General features: G+C 41.3%; 1 protein-coding gene across 5 annotated transcripts in view; it reads left to right on the plus strand.

Moving 5' to 3' along the window:
* Positions 1-645: 645 nt before the first annotated feature.
* FAM3C (FAM3 metabolism regulating signaling molecule C) overlaps positions 646-12,979 on the plus strand; it is a 30,515-nt gene continuing 18,181 nt past the window's right edge. Inside the window, exon 1 of one of the 5 annotated variants that reach the window (XM_035559361.2) lies at positions 646-799. The gene's annotated coding sequence lies outside the window, so the exon portion shown is untranslated. Of the gene's footprint in view, positions 800-915; positions 1,288-1,361; positions 1,424-8,164; positions 8,273-12,979 lie in introns of those variants that run through there. The other 4 variants (XM_035559364.2, XM_035559367.2, XM_035559365.2 and 1 more) reach the window with 4 other exon arrangements.

The raw sequence follows: 12,979 nt of genomic DNA on the forward strand, positions 1-12,979 counted from the left end.
TGGAAGTAGATGATCTTTAAGGTCCTTTCCAACCCAAGGTGTTCTGTGATTCTGTGATTCTATGATTCCATCTCAGAAGATATGATTACTGTGTCTGCTTTGGGACAGAGAGCACTGGAAAACAACTGTCTAGGCTCTGTTCCCTGTTTTCTCCTAGCCTGTGTCACTGGGCTGATATTTCGGATGTGCCTAGCACATTTTCTTCACTTGGCCTTGTAAATTCATGACTGTGGGTGTACAAATGTAAGGGATTTTTTTTTTTTTTTGAATACAGAATTTCACTGAGTTATCCAAAAAGTTGTAGTCAAAAAGAGTTGAGCATATGTGAAATGGTCCAAAATACGCCAGCTAGGATTTCTCTGTTCCAAATCTCATGGGGCACGTAACTCCAAAGCACACCCTAGGTTTGGCTGCTAGCAGCCAGGTCAGCGCCTCGGCCTCGCCATGCCAGCCCCGAGGGGACCCTTCTGGGCTGCCGCAGGAGCCTGCCCTGTGGGGACAGGCTGCAGGACTTGTAGGGACGGGCAGCCTCACCCCCTTACGGGTACCACCTCGCCTCCCCGACCACCTGCCCCTCTCTTCCTGGGGCGCGGCTGTGGGGCGGTGCCATGCGGCCCCAGTCCGCCACCGGCAGGGGGCGGGCGCGACGCCTCGGCGCCTTCCTCTGCCTCAGCCTCTGCGGCGGCGTTGCTCGGCTTCCTGCTCCGTCGCCGGCGGGCGGGCCGGGGCAGCCTGCGCGGCGCGGCCGCTCAGAGGGACCGGGGGGGCTGCGCGACGTGGCCGTGGCCGCCCAGCCCAGGTAGGAGCCCGCGTCCTCCGCGGGGCTGTGCGAGGCGTGGCGGCGGCGGTCCCGGTAGCTCGTCCGCTTCCCCCGTTGGTGCAACTTTCGCGGAGCCTCCCTGCCCCCTTCCCCCGTCCTCTCCGCGCCGCCTCCCCCGGGCGTCCCCTGCCGGCTCCGGGGCTCCGGGCTGCTTCCCTCCCCTCTCTCCTCCTTCCCTTCCTCCCCTCGCGGGACTGCCGGACTCGGGGCTTGTCGCTGCTGTGGCAGCACCGTGTGTGTCGGTGCGGGACGCGGTGACAGCGCTGGCGGTCGCCCTCAACCCCGTACCGGGGGCTCGGCGCCGGTACCGAGCCGTGGTGCCTGGGCTCGACGCTGCTGTGTCTCGGCGGGGCAGCCGGCTGGTTCCCCTTCAGGGCAGCCTCCCGTGGAAATAGCGCCGTGCGAAGGTGTTGCTTTTCAGTGGTCTCTTCTCCTTTCGAGTGTCGGGCCGTGGACTTTGTTGGCAGGTGAGCTGCAAGGCTCAGCTCTTCGTTAACGTGAACCGCAGCGTCACAGAAATCAGGCACGGGCTGACCAGATTGGCAGAGGGAACCTGTCGGAGTAGCCTGTATTCCTTTCGTTTCTGGCTTCTGACGTTTTAAAGTAGGAAAAGAATATAGTTACCTTATACATATTCGGTAGATAAATGCTGTCATACCTTCGGTCATATTTTTGTTGAGCCGCTGGCAGGCTGAGTAACTCGCCTCGCTTCTTTTTCTTCCTATTTTCTCACATTCAAAAGGGGTTAAGTGATAGTGTAATAACTTCTGACTTCTGTAAAATACCCATATTTTAATATTACATATATTTATATAATGTATTATTTATACATATATTAATAAATGTAGAAAATAACATAAAGTATTATTTATAATATTTTGTGTGCCCTGTAACTCCATGCAGGCTTAGAACCCATGATGGTTCTTTGTGGGTGAACGTAGCTGACAGATCCTTTTCTTCTAACATTTTTTTTTTTATCCTAATAGTAGAATAATTTAGCGAGAAAAAACGCTACAGGAACATCTGGTTAATGTCTGTGCACAGTTGTCTTTTTTAAAAGCCTGCAAAGGTGGACAAGGTACGAGTCAACCTCACTAGCATGCTCCCCCCTCCTGTACCAGCCAGAGAGCAGTTCTGTTCAGTAGGAAAGGATCTTCTTGATCTCTTGGCTTGCATGCTTGTCTCTGTGCAAAACAAGTTTTGTAACTTGCTTTAAGCCTGATATAGACTCTGAACAAGTTAATAGCTTAGTATTGTCGTGCAATAACATCTAATCACTTAAGGGTGGGGGAGGCACCTGGTTTGTTGCAGGCCATTCTGTTTCCAACAGCCCTGACCCTGTCACCTAGTAAGAGTGCAGAATACATAGTGAAATAGTGAAGTGGCCTCACAGTGCCCACAAATTACTGTCTTGCCTTTCTAGGTGCAGCCCAAGTGATTTAGAGTACGCAAGCTCTACATTTAAAATAATTTTCATAGTGCTTTAAGAAAAGAGTGACAATATCGAAAGTTTAAAATTTAATGAAACTCTGGCAAGCTAATATTTAAAAAGTGAGCTGTTACTACAGGATAATTTGTTTGTGGTTTTATTCAGAACATTAGCATAATATATAGAAGATGGATTTTTTTTTTTGTAAGAGCACAAAACGGGTTGGTACTATATAAGTTGCAAAAATACCAGTTTGCTTACAGGTTTTCTTGTAGCCTAAAAGTAGGTGTCTGTAAGATGAATCCCTAGTGGACAAGGAGAACTTTCTCCTTAAAATTCAAGTTATTGAAGTAGAAGTTGTTATTCATATACTGTGTGAATTCTGCTTTTTAAATCTGCAGCCCCAGTGAAGGCAGCTGACGCATGACTGTAAGGACTGCAAGTCTTACTGCTTACATCAGCGATCAGTATATCTATAAGCTCTAATAGAAGTGATATGTATGTTCAGTTCTTTTTTTTTTTTTCCCATAGAAATCTGTTAAGGAAGTTTAGGATTTAAGGTATAATTATTGTAAACCTGCATGTTTTCTCTGCTAGTGGCCTGCTGTACAACCCTGTGACAATCATTTTGCTGTCAGCAGCACTGGAATTATTTTGGTTGTTTTATGGTTTAGAAGGATCTCTCAGGGAAGTATCATATTTATCTGAATCCAAGACTGTTCGTAAGTTCTCAGGTTTACTTCAGGAAAAATGTAATCAGTGATAATGTCAAGAATCTTACTGTCTTACTTCGTGAAATGGCTGGGCAGATCTAACAACCTGCTGCTGCTGTACTCTGCTCCCTACCACTCCAAAAAGTTGTCTGCTGAACTGGTTGAAATATATTAGTTCTCTTTTACTAGGTTAGCTTTCTTCCTTAGGGAGCAAAATGACATGACTGGGTCTGGAGAAATGGTGAGTGGGGCTGTAGCATCTTGACAGATGAGCCCAACTTGTCTCCTAAATTTTTGTGGTTTGTAGTACTGTCCAGACCTGAGGCTTAGTGACATGGTAGTGGAGAGGAGGAAATAACTTCGAACTGTTCGTGGTGCTTGAAACCTCATTTCTTCAATACCAGAACTTTCAACTTGGATGGATGTTCAAACATTTACAACCAGTGCTTAGGTGCTCCTGGCTTCCAATTTCATCTTCTAAAAAGTTGTGTCTAACCATGAATCCAAGCAGAGCCTCATCATGTTTTTCTTAATGGTATATGGATACTGGGAGGACTTAGAATTATTTTTTCTTGAAAGAAGTAAATCTTGTTTTGCAGAACTTGTGTTTTTCATTCTGCCCTTTATTCATTTATTGTTTGTTGTGGCTTTTTTTTTTTTTGCATCTCCCTGTGACTTGATGCTATCTACAAATTTAAAAAGCATACCCCTATTCAGTAGTCCAGGTTATTAATGCCAATATTGAATATTGATTTACCCAGGTTTCTTGAAATTCAGTCACACTTAAGTTTTCACAGTGAGCTATCAATAAGTACAATTTGGGGAATTTTACTCCTAATATATAGTACCATATTTCGGTCATACAAAACTAATTTGTATCTTCATTTGCGGACAGAGCTGCAACTTAGTTTTATCCAGCTGTTGTTGGAGTTCAGTGCCAAGAGGGTATGGAAGAGTGAAGCAGCTTTGGAGGACTACCAGGACAGAGGGAGCTGCTGGAGTACACTCTCCCTTGTGTTTAGTCCACAGAGCTGCTGAGTCAGTTTTAATGAGAGAAAGTTACAGAGTGTGTTTATATGTAGAAAAGCACAGTAGTTCTCATGAGAATGTCATGAGAGTCCAGCTAAAATCTTAATTAACATTAAAATAGGTGACATTTACAGTTTTCCTTTCTATTTGTAAGACTTACCCTCTTGTTGTGGCTGGTTGACTTCCTTCCCTTCTCCCACCATCTCAACAGTTTTTTTTTTATTCAATGGGAGAGAAACTATCTGCTAGTAGCAAGGGCTTTTTTCTTAACCTGTTTGATATCATCAGATACCTGTCATCACTTCACGAACATTTAAGCTGGTGTAAGCTAGTACTACTGCCATTAGAAAGCTTCTGACCTGCTCCCAGACACTTATTTCTACTTTTAGATCAGTTCAATATTTTTGCAAGTACCAGGTGAGGTAGTTCAGGGAGCTGCTGTGGCTTTTGGTTTGTTTGTTGGTCGGCTGAACATCAGTGAAACCTGAATGCTTTTGAAACTGCTTTTGAGTCAGTTCAGGCAGAAGTTTATTACAGGAGATTTTGTAATAATTAGAGAACTTCTTTTATAATAGTATGTTCCAGAGAGGTGTTTAGAGAATTTCTCTTACAACACTGTGTTCCAGAGGGTTATTACAGCATAGAGGGATTGCATATCAACATCCCTGTGTAAGCTGTGTATAGGGTCTCAGTGGTAAGCACCATTCTGTCCTCGAGGCATAGCCATCCTTAAACTAGTTAATGTTTATTTCACGTTATCGCCTATGGAGAAATTGACGACATGCAGTAATTCCTATCCAACATAACTTCGCCTTTTCCCATATTGCTCAAAGCTATGATGATGATCCTTAGATTTTAAAATCTCAGAGTGTAGATGATGACCTTGTTGCATCTGATTCTGTGGTGCGTGCCTGTTGATAACTAAATATTAAAATACACAGTGTATTTATCATATAAAAAGAGTACGGTTCCCTTAGATATTTTTTCATGAAATTAATTAATTTTGCAGTTGTTTTGTGTGCTTTGTATTGGTAGCTAGAAGGTTGCACCCAGTCAGGATCTAGGTCATGGACCCTTGTTCTAGTCCCTTAGACTCTAATATTTCTTGCTGTCTCTTTGTATTTTGAACAGGAAGAAGTGAGTCAGTATGGAGCTATAAGGGACCTCACAACTAACTGACTTCCTCTCGTTTCTAAGCGTGTTCCACCTCATCTTTCACGGGTGGTGGTCTGTTCAGCACTAATACGGACCGGCAGCAAGGGCTCACGTGTACTGCAGGAGTACTGTGGCTCTAAGTGCACCATGCAGAGGGGTGGTGGCTGTTGGTCACTGACAGCAGTCAGACATCTCCCATATGAGATACTACTGTGTGGGGCCCTGTAGGCCTAGTATGACCCCTCCGTGTGTTAGCCCTGCTGTGCTGCACCTTCTCCCCAGAGCCCACGCGTGATGCTTTCTCTGCAGGGTGCTCCCCTCAGCCAGTGGCAAAGGGCCGAAGCCAGTGCAGCCTTGTGTGGCAGGTGAGAGGATGAGAAGGGCCTCTGTAGTGGAGCAGGGATTTATTTATCCCGTAGAGGAAGAGGAGGGAGAGATACCGTCAGTACTTTGGGCCGTGGCAGTCACTGTGGGGTGCTTTCCTCAGACATGTCCCAGCTTTCTACTGAGCAAAGGTTAAAACTCTTCTCCAACATCCAGCCTCCTCAGATCATGCTGACCTTTCATTAAAGGAGCTTAAATGATTAGTAGTATCTTTTTTTTTTTTTTTCTTGTGTCAGCAGCATTGTGGTAGTGTCCCTTGCTGCTGTCATTACCCTTGGTACTGTCTGCCTCGTGAAATATTTAGGAGCTCCCTGTATGGCTGTCTGCAGTGTCGATGTGCAGCTCCGTGGTGAGGTCGTTGTGGTATTCTGTGCAGTATATGAATCTCGCTCATAAGATGATGATATCATTCTGGCATCTTAAAGTTACTGTCTAGAATTGGTTGTGCTTGGGAGAATAATAATGTGGAGGAACAGACAGTCATTCTGCAGTAAATTTGGACCTATAGAGGAAGTATTTGTAATGTTCCTTTTCTGTTCTGCTTTCTTGGTAGCTCTGTTCAAAACAGGCCCCAGTGCGAAGTGACGTGCTGTAACCATAGCCTCAGATGCATTTCTGTGGCAGTCTTGTGTGGTTATATCAACTCGTAGTATTCATTTGTATGAGAATTTTTTTTCAGACCCATAACCTTTCTGTATGGAGGTTCTGTTGAGAGTCCCCCTACATGGCAGGGTGTTCTGTAGTAGTGATGCATTATTCTGACAGAAGACTTGATACATTTTTTTTTTTTAATTGAAAGGAAGATGTGGAAGCCATACATTTGAAACATCTACTGTGTTTATGGCAACACGTTGTCTCCAGTGAGACCTGGTGATCTGATAGAAGCTTTGCAATGCTTCATTTACTCATTGCAGTTGTGGAAAGATTGTACCTATTTTGTTGTCTTATGAAATCAAGGTGGTAATTTGTTTCCTAAAAAAAAAGACAAAGCCAACAAAAACAACAAATCAGTGGTTTTGGACTTTTGAAATGGTAATTGCAGCAGTTTTTCAGTTACAAAATAGTGTGTTTGTCATTTGAGAGAAGAAAATGTTAAAACTCACCTTCTCTCTTTTAACTCCACTCTGAGATTTACGCACTTCTCTGTGATGAAGTTTGAAAGGGAGTGAGTGAATGAGGCTCATCAATTTGTCCTTGACAACTTTATCTGAATTTCTCTATGTAATTTTATACAATCCTTCAAAATACGAGGGCTAAGATTCTCTTTAATGGGTACATCAGCAGCTCAGGGACAGTTGACTTTCTTGTGTTTAAATAGTATGGCTTTTAGGGACCATAACTAAAACCCCATTAAATATATATATATGGACCAGTAAATTTTGTGTAATATTTGGAAAGAGACTTCAAAGCACAGATCGAGAATAGTCAGTTCTTAGTGCTCTGGAAACAGATTGTTTTATGAGGTTCTTTTTCTTTTAATTTCAAGAGGAACGTGGGTTGAATTTCATACTTAGTGGGAAGAGTGCCGTAGTACTTTTATCTTAGGCTTGCCAGGGTTCAGGAGATTTTTTTCTGTTTGAGACTTGAAGTTTGTGTGTTGCCTAAGGTAGGTGGAAGTACTGCATTGATGCCACTAGCAGAAGAAGCTTGCATGGTCAGTAATTTGGCACCTCCTTTAGGAAGTGTTTGTTTTGCACATCAGGTATCAAAACACTCCTGCAGAGTCATGTTTCCTCTCATGTATATTTCCTTTCTTAGAAGCGAAACCACACACAAGTATTTGCAACATAGGTAAGTCTGCTACTTTTGCATGTCCTGTTTTTAATTTTGGAGTAAGTTCTGGCTTCATTTGCTAAACTTGTCTGGGTTTCATTTGCAGTTGGCAGAAGTAAAGTAAAATCTTGTTTTAACCAAACATTTTGGGTCTAATTCAGTGTTGTCAGGATACCAAGTTGAATCTTATGTGTATATGGAAGAATACAATTAAGATGGTGTCTTTTTTTTTTGTAGGAGAAGTTAATATTTTTGTACATAACTGCACTTTGTGGTAGTTTTTGTCTCTAAGGAGAAAAAAAAAATATATCCACAAGTCCATAAGGTGTTCTGCATAGACAAACCTTTTGCCAGTGTAGAGTTCTGCCATAACCATGAAGAATTCCTATGAATGTAGGAGTGACTGTAGGGAAAAAAAAGAAACCTCAGAACAGAGATTGTGTTATCAGAAGACACAAATGGTGCATGATTATACAGTAAAATTGAAACTCAGTAGTTACTTATTGAAGATATAATGCTTTTCAATGTCTGCCACTCAGTGCTCTAAGTTCAGTTTCAAATTCATTTGATTTTGTAAAGGTGGCAGAAAAGCTGTTCTTATTCTAGCAGAAGGATAAGCAATCATCTTGGTAAGGAAATGCATCTTGTACTTAAATACAACTTACCATACTAGAAGCTTGGATTCCTACTCCAATTTAGACTTGGAATGATTTCTACAGTCTCAGCTGTTTGGTCCATGGCGTATAATTCAGATTGGCTCAACCACTGGTTTAAAACCAGAGCTCAGATAAGAATAGCTAACGCTATCCCTGAAATATCTGATTCACTGTGTAATTCACTGTGTAATTTTTGGTAGAAAACCACCACCGTTCTGAACTGCTTGAAGACAGCAGACTGAAATACCTATTAACAGAGGCTGGATTAAACGAAATGTTGTTTCACTGGTTGAATTTTACCAGGTATGAAAAGGTAAAATTGCTTTCTTTTATTTTTTCTGACAGAAGAGACATGCCCCTGCTGAGCGCTGAGGAAGGCGGTGTGCTGCAAAAAGCAAACACTATCCTAATCTAGTTGTGGCTCAGAAACAAAAACTGCTCAAGCCTTTTTTTTTCTTTAGTACTAATCAATTTTGAAAGCTTATCTAATTGTCGTTCAGTGTACTTGGTAACACTATAGATAGCACTGAGATATGCTTGGTAATGCTCTGGGTATTGACAGATGTAGTAGATAAAAAGAGGGATAATGTTATTTGACCATTTTCAAAAAATTACAGTCTTCTAAGTAGTGTTTAGGGGAGAAAAAATCCATCTGAATTTAATTCAAAGCATCTCAAGCTGATACGCATTTAGTATTACTTAAATCTGTGTGCAGATTTGCGTATAATCGGATAGAAATATGGGGGCAATAGTGAAGGGGACATTAACTCACGCCTTGTGGACTACATCGGTTACGAAAGCCTTTCTCTCTCAGTTCTCTGGAGTTTTGTGATGATTCACAATCGTCTTTTCCTTTCTTGTTTATCCTTGTAGTTAGGACTTCTTTTTAATCATTTTGTCTACAATTAGGCAGACAGCAGTCAGTGGATATTAAGAACACAGTCCATCCTAGCATCTATTAAAACAGTTTTTAAATTCTACCTTGGCAGTAAGAGACAAGGGTGCCTGTTCAGTATTCCTCTCTTCGCTGTCATGCTTCCCTGCGAAGCAAACCTGATTCTTTTAGCCCTTTAGTTGTTTTATTTAGGTCATGTAACTGTTATCTAGACTCTTCCATTTGGGGATTATGCTTTAAGATAAATTTAGAAAAAAATACATACGGGGTCTCAACAAAAAGTCTAGATGGCGTGTAGGCACGGCACAATAATTGCTTTTTGTTTAGCACACAGCAGTCCTGCTGGTACAGTTCGCAACGAGCAGTTCTGTTTTTGCAGCAGTCCCGCATCATTGACCCTAATATTAGTTGCCTAATTGACCCTAATATTAGTTCCCTCAGATCCTTTTCTTTACTGCTGCCCGTTTAGTTGCACTCGATATCCTTTTTGAAGTGTATTGCTTTCTGCTTTGTTAAATACCACTGCTGATTTATTTGGACCTTTTTCTAATCAACTATGCTCAGAATTCAAAATTATCGTGACCTTCTAAATTCTTGCTTCTCATCTCTGTTCTCATGTGTCTTTCATAAATATCTACACACTTTATCAAATTGCTAATGGAAATGGGAATGAAGTAGACTGATTTGTTTCGTATTATTCATAAAAAAACATTTATTGCAATCTTTTCTAAAACAAACAAACAAAAACAAGATTTAAAAACAGCAGTAGACTGCAAGTGGCCAAAGCTTTAAAACACAGTAAGTAGGGCAAAGGTTGTGCCCAAATGTGCCCTGCGTCATGTGCTCCACAGCACTTGTCTCTGGGCAAGAGCATTGAGCAAGGCTGATAAAGAATTGACCAGACTGAAATGAATTCATCTCAGTACAGAAATCTGGACTTCATTCAATGTTGTGTCAGTGTGCCTCTATGTGTTTGTTCATATTTTAATGACTACTGTACTCAACGCTATTTCCTCTTACAGCCTGATTCTTGGAAGAAAACAGCTTGCTTGATATGATTATCATATCTAATACATGAACACAGAAAGAACCTAGTTTGCATGTTGGAAACTGTATATCAGCTAATAAAGCACGATGACGATTTGTTTGGCAGGAATATAAGCTGATCGTTTTCCTAAATGAAGTTATATTATAACCTCGACGTGTGAAGTATCTGGCAGGCTTTCCTCAAGAGAGGCATGTTACTTCTAAGCAGCTATCTGCTGCTCTACTGATTGAAGCTAGAGTTATTATATAAAAGCATATATGCAGTAGCTGTGTCGATACATACTCTGAGTTCATTGGGTTTGCATTGCGTCTGTCATCCCCACACAAGTTAATCAAGCAGTGGAGCAGCAAACCAGAAATCCACTGAAGGCTGAAACTGAGTGAGTGGTAAAATAAAATGAAGTCGGGGAAGACGCTTTTCTCTCTTCCTTTTTTCTGTAAGCTGCTGTTTTGTGTTTGTTTCTTATGTTAAGCTTTGTCTAGCGTTTTTTGCTGCTGTAGAGTGTGCTGCTCGGAAAGGCTTTGGCACTGGAAATCACAACATCTGGAAATTGCCCCTGCCGTGGGTCAAAGCGCAATCCACAAAGATGGGTGGAGGAGAAAAAAGCAACCAGTAACCTCAGCTCCCAACTGTCTTTCCGCATACCCACTCCCTAGTACTTTGCAGCCAGAATAAATAGCTCTTTTCTGCGTGGATGGACATGCAGCTCCATGCAGCGAGCTGGTCAACGAAATGCCGGCATTCAGAAAAGATTTATAGCCTGTAACTTCTCGGCTTCTCCAGTTCAGTGAGCTATCTTCTTCTTCCTATTCTAGAGGGGTTGAGTTAGCCGTGCGCTGCTCTGTACTGAAGGAAGAGGTTTCTAAACTCACAAATACGGCAGAACCAACTTCCTGCCCAGTTGCTGTTTCTCTGCTACTTTTTTCAGTGAGCACATCGTACTCTGCTAGTTCAGGGAGAAATTTTGCATCAGTTTAACAAAGCATTCCCCTCTTATGTTTTGTACCATTCAATATTTCACCTTTACATGCTGGATTTTTATCCTCATAGCCATGCTGACTCCCTGGTTTTGGCTGAAATTTAATGTCATCTAGACCTTACAAGAGGAAGGTCTTCAACAGATGTGGTTGTTGTGAAGAGATGACACATCTGCACCCTTAGTGCTGAGTGGGATCATAGAAGGACAGCGTGTTCCTCTGGCCTCATTACAAGTTGCACAGGATTCCTTTTGATAAAGTAGGAATATTAGAAATTTAGTGGAATATGGGAAAATGGCAGTGGTGCTCATCTTGTGTGTGAAGTACAGAGATGTGACTGTGCCGTTTATAACTAGAATTTATTCTTAAAGAACATCTGGATGGAAGATTTAAGCATGCAGTTCTTACTCCTCCTTCCAATATACCATCCTGGGAAATAATAACTTCCTTTCTCATGAAGCAGAGAAAAATCACCATCTGAAAGCACTGGTTTTACATTCTTCTATGGATGGCTTTTTATTTCAGGAACCTCGGTACTGCACGTAAGGGATTTGTTGGTGTCTTTCCACCATCCCAGTTTTGTACCTTGCCTGATGGACTGCTAATTTCTGCACTGAGGAAACAATCTAAAGAAAAACAAATTCCATGTTTCACAGTCAGGCACATCCCCAAACCCCCGTTTTTGTGACTTAGAGCTGTCGATCCCTTCTGTTGCCTGTTTCATGGTGCTCCCCTGGCTCTCGTGTCTGTAAAGAGATCTGCTTTACTCATCCGCCTGTGCATCCTCATGTAGGCTGCACCTCCTGGGTGCTAAACGTGGTAAATAAGGGCCTTGTTAGCTGCCCAAAAGAAATAAATCCTGTTACCATAATAACGAAGTGGTTACTTACATTATCAGACATTTGTAAGGCCCGAAGATATTTGGGTTGTAATTCTGCTGTCCCTGCTTGATTGGGATGTTATGTCAAAGAAGACAAAAATAGTGGTGTTTTTCGTTTGTTTTGTTGGTGGTGGATTTTTTTGCTAATTTCTAAAGCATTTGTAAGAATGTTGTTGCTGCTGGTTTTGTGCATCTGAGTCTGAGCTACTTCATTTTTGGTCTTTTTTCTTTTTTTTTATTTTAAAGTAAATTAAGCACTGTGAGAAATTCTTAAATTGTTTTTTTTTATCATTTCTGAATTCCAGTTATGAGGTCTAATACCAAAGACGTGAAGTGATGGTCTATGGGCATTCATAAATGGCTAATAGACTGTTCTTTAATTAAAAAACATGTGGTAAGATAATATTGTATTGGAAAAGGTCATTTTGTTCATAAGTTAATTTCTCTTGCACTTGGAAAATGCTGTGCAACGTATGTCTGTACTGTAGTGTCCCTGTATTTATTCTGTAGATCAAACCCCATCACTTTTTGGAATAATATATTCTGTACTGTCATTTAGGAAAAAGAGTATCTATGTAACTTAAATTCCTTTCAAGTTACGGCATAATCTATGAAAAATGAAAAGAGGAAACTATATTTTCAGTGCTGACTTAAAGCAGTATTGTGGTTATTCAAACTACAGACAGTGTTTACTTTAATGTTGATAAATTTTCTGGGAGGGGGAGGGTGCGCGAGAAGAGAGCTTAGAATAATTCTGTAGGTGAACTTTTAACTAAGTTTCTCCTATCAGTTGGGCCCTGATTGTAATCATTTGTTTAGTTGCTTGAAGGTGTTTCTCTAACAACAGTGTAACATCACTGCAGAAAATGGAAGCAAGATGTATGTTGTGGATTGTGCTTGTGCAGGCCTGTAGAAGTAAGGCATTGTATATCGTATGTAAAATGTCCTGCCATGCTTCTTTATACCTTTTTATATGATAAGTCTTCCACTGAAAGAAGATACAGTGGCTGTAGAATATAGAATATATGTGGACATAAATAAAATGGATATACTGTGTCCATAATATGCTATGAAATTTCCCTTGTAGTATAACCTTAGTATTCAGATACTTGTCTGCTCTTCAGTTTTTACACTGATATTTATTTTTCAAATTCTCATGGAGTAGAAATATTTCTATGCTTGTATTTGATCTCTCATGTTTTTTCTCTGCTGAGCTGTTT

Source organism: Cygnus atratus, chromosome 1 (genome assembly GCF_013377495.2).
Source record: "Cygnus atratus isolate AKBS03 ecotype Queensland, Australia chromosome 1, CAtr_DNAZoo_HiC_assembly, whole genome shotgun sequence".
Classification (NCBI taxonomy): Eukaryota; Metazoa; Chordata; class Aves; order Anseriformes; family Anatidae; genus Cygnus; species Cygnus atratus.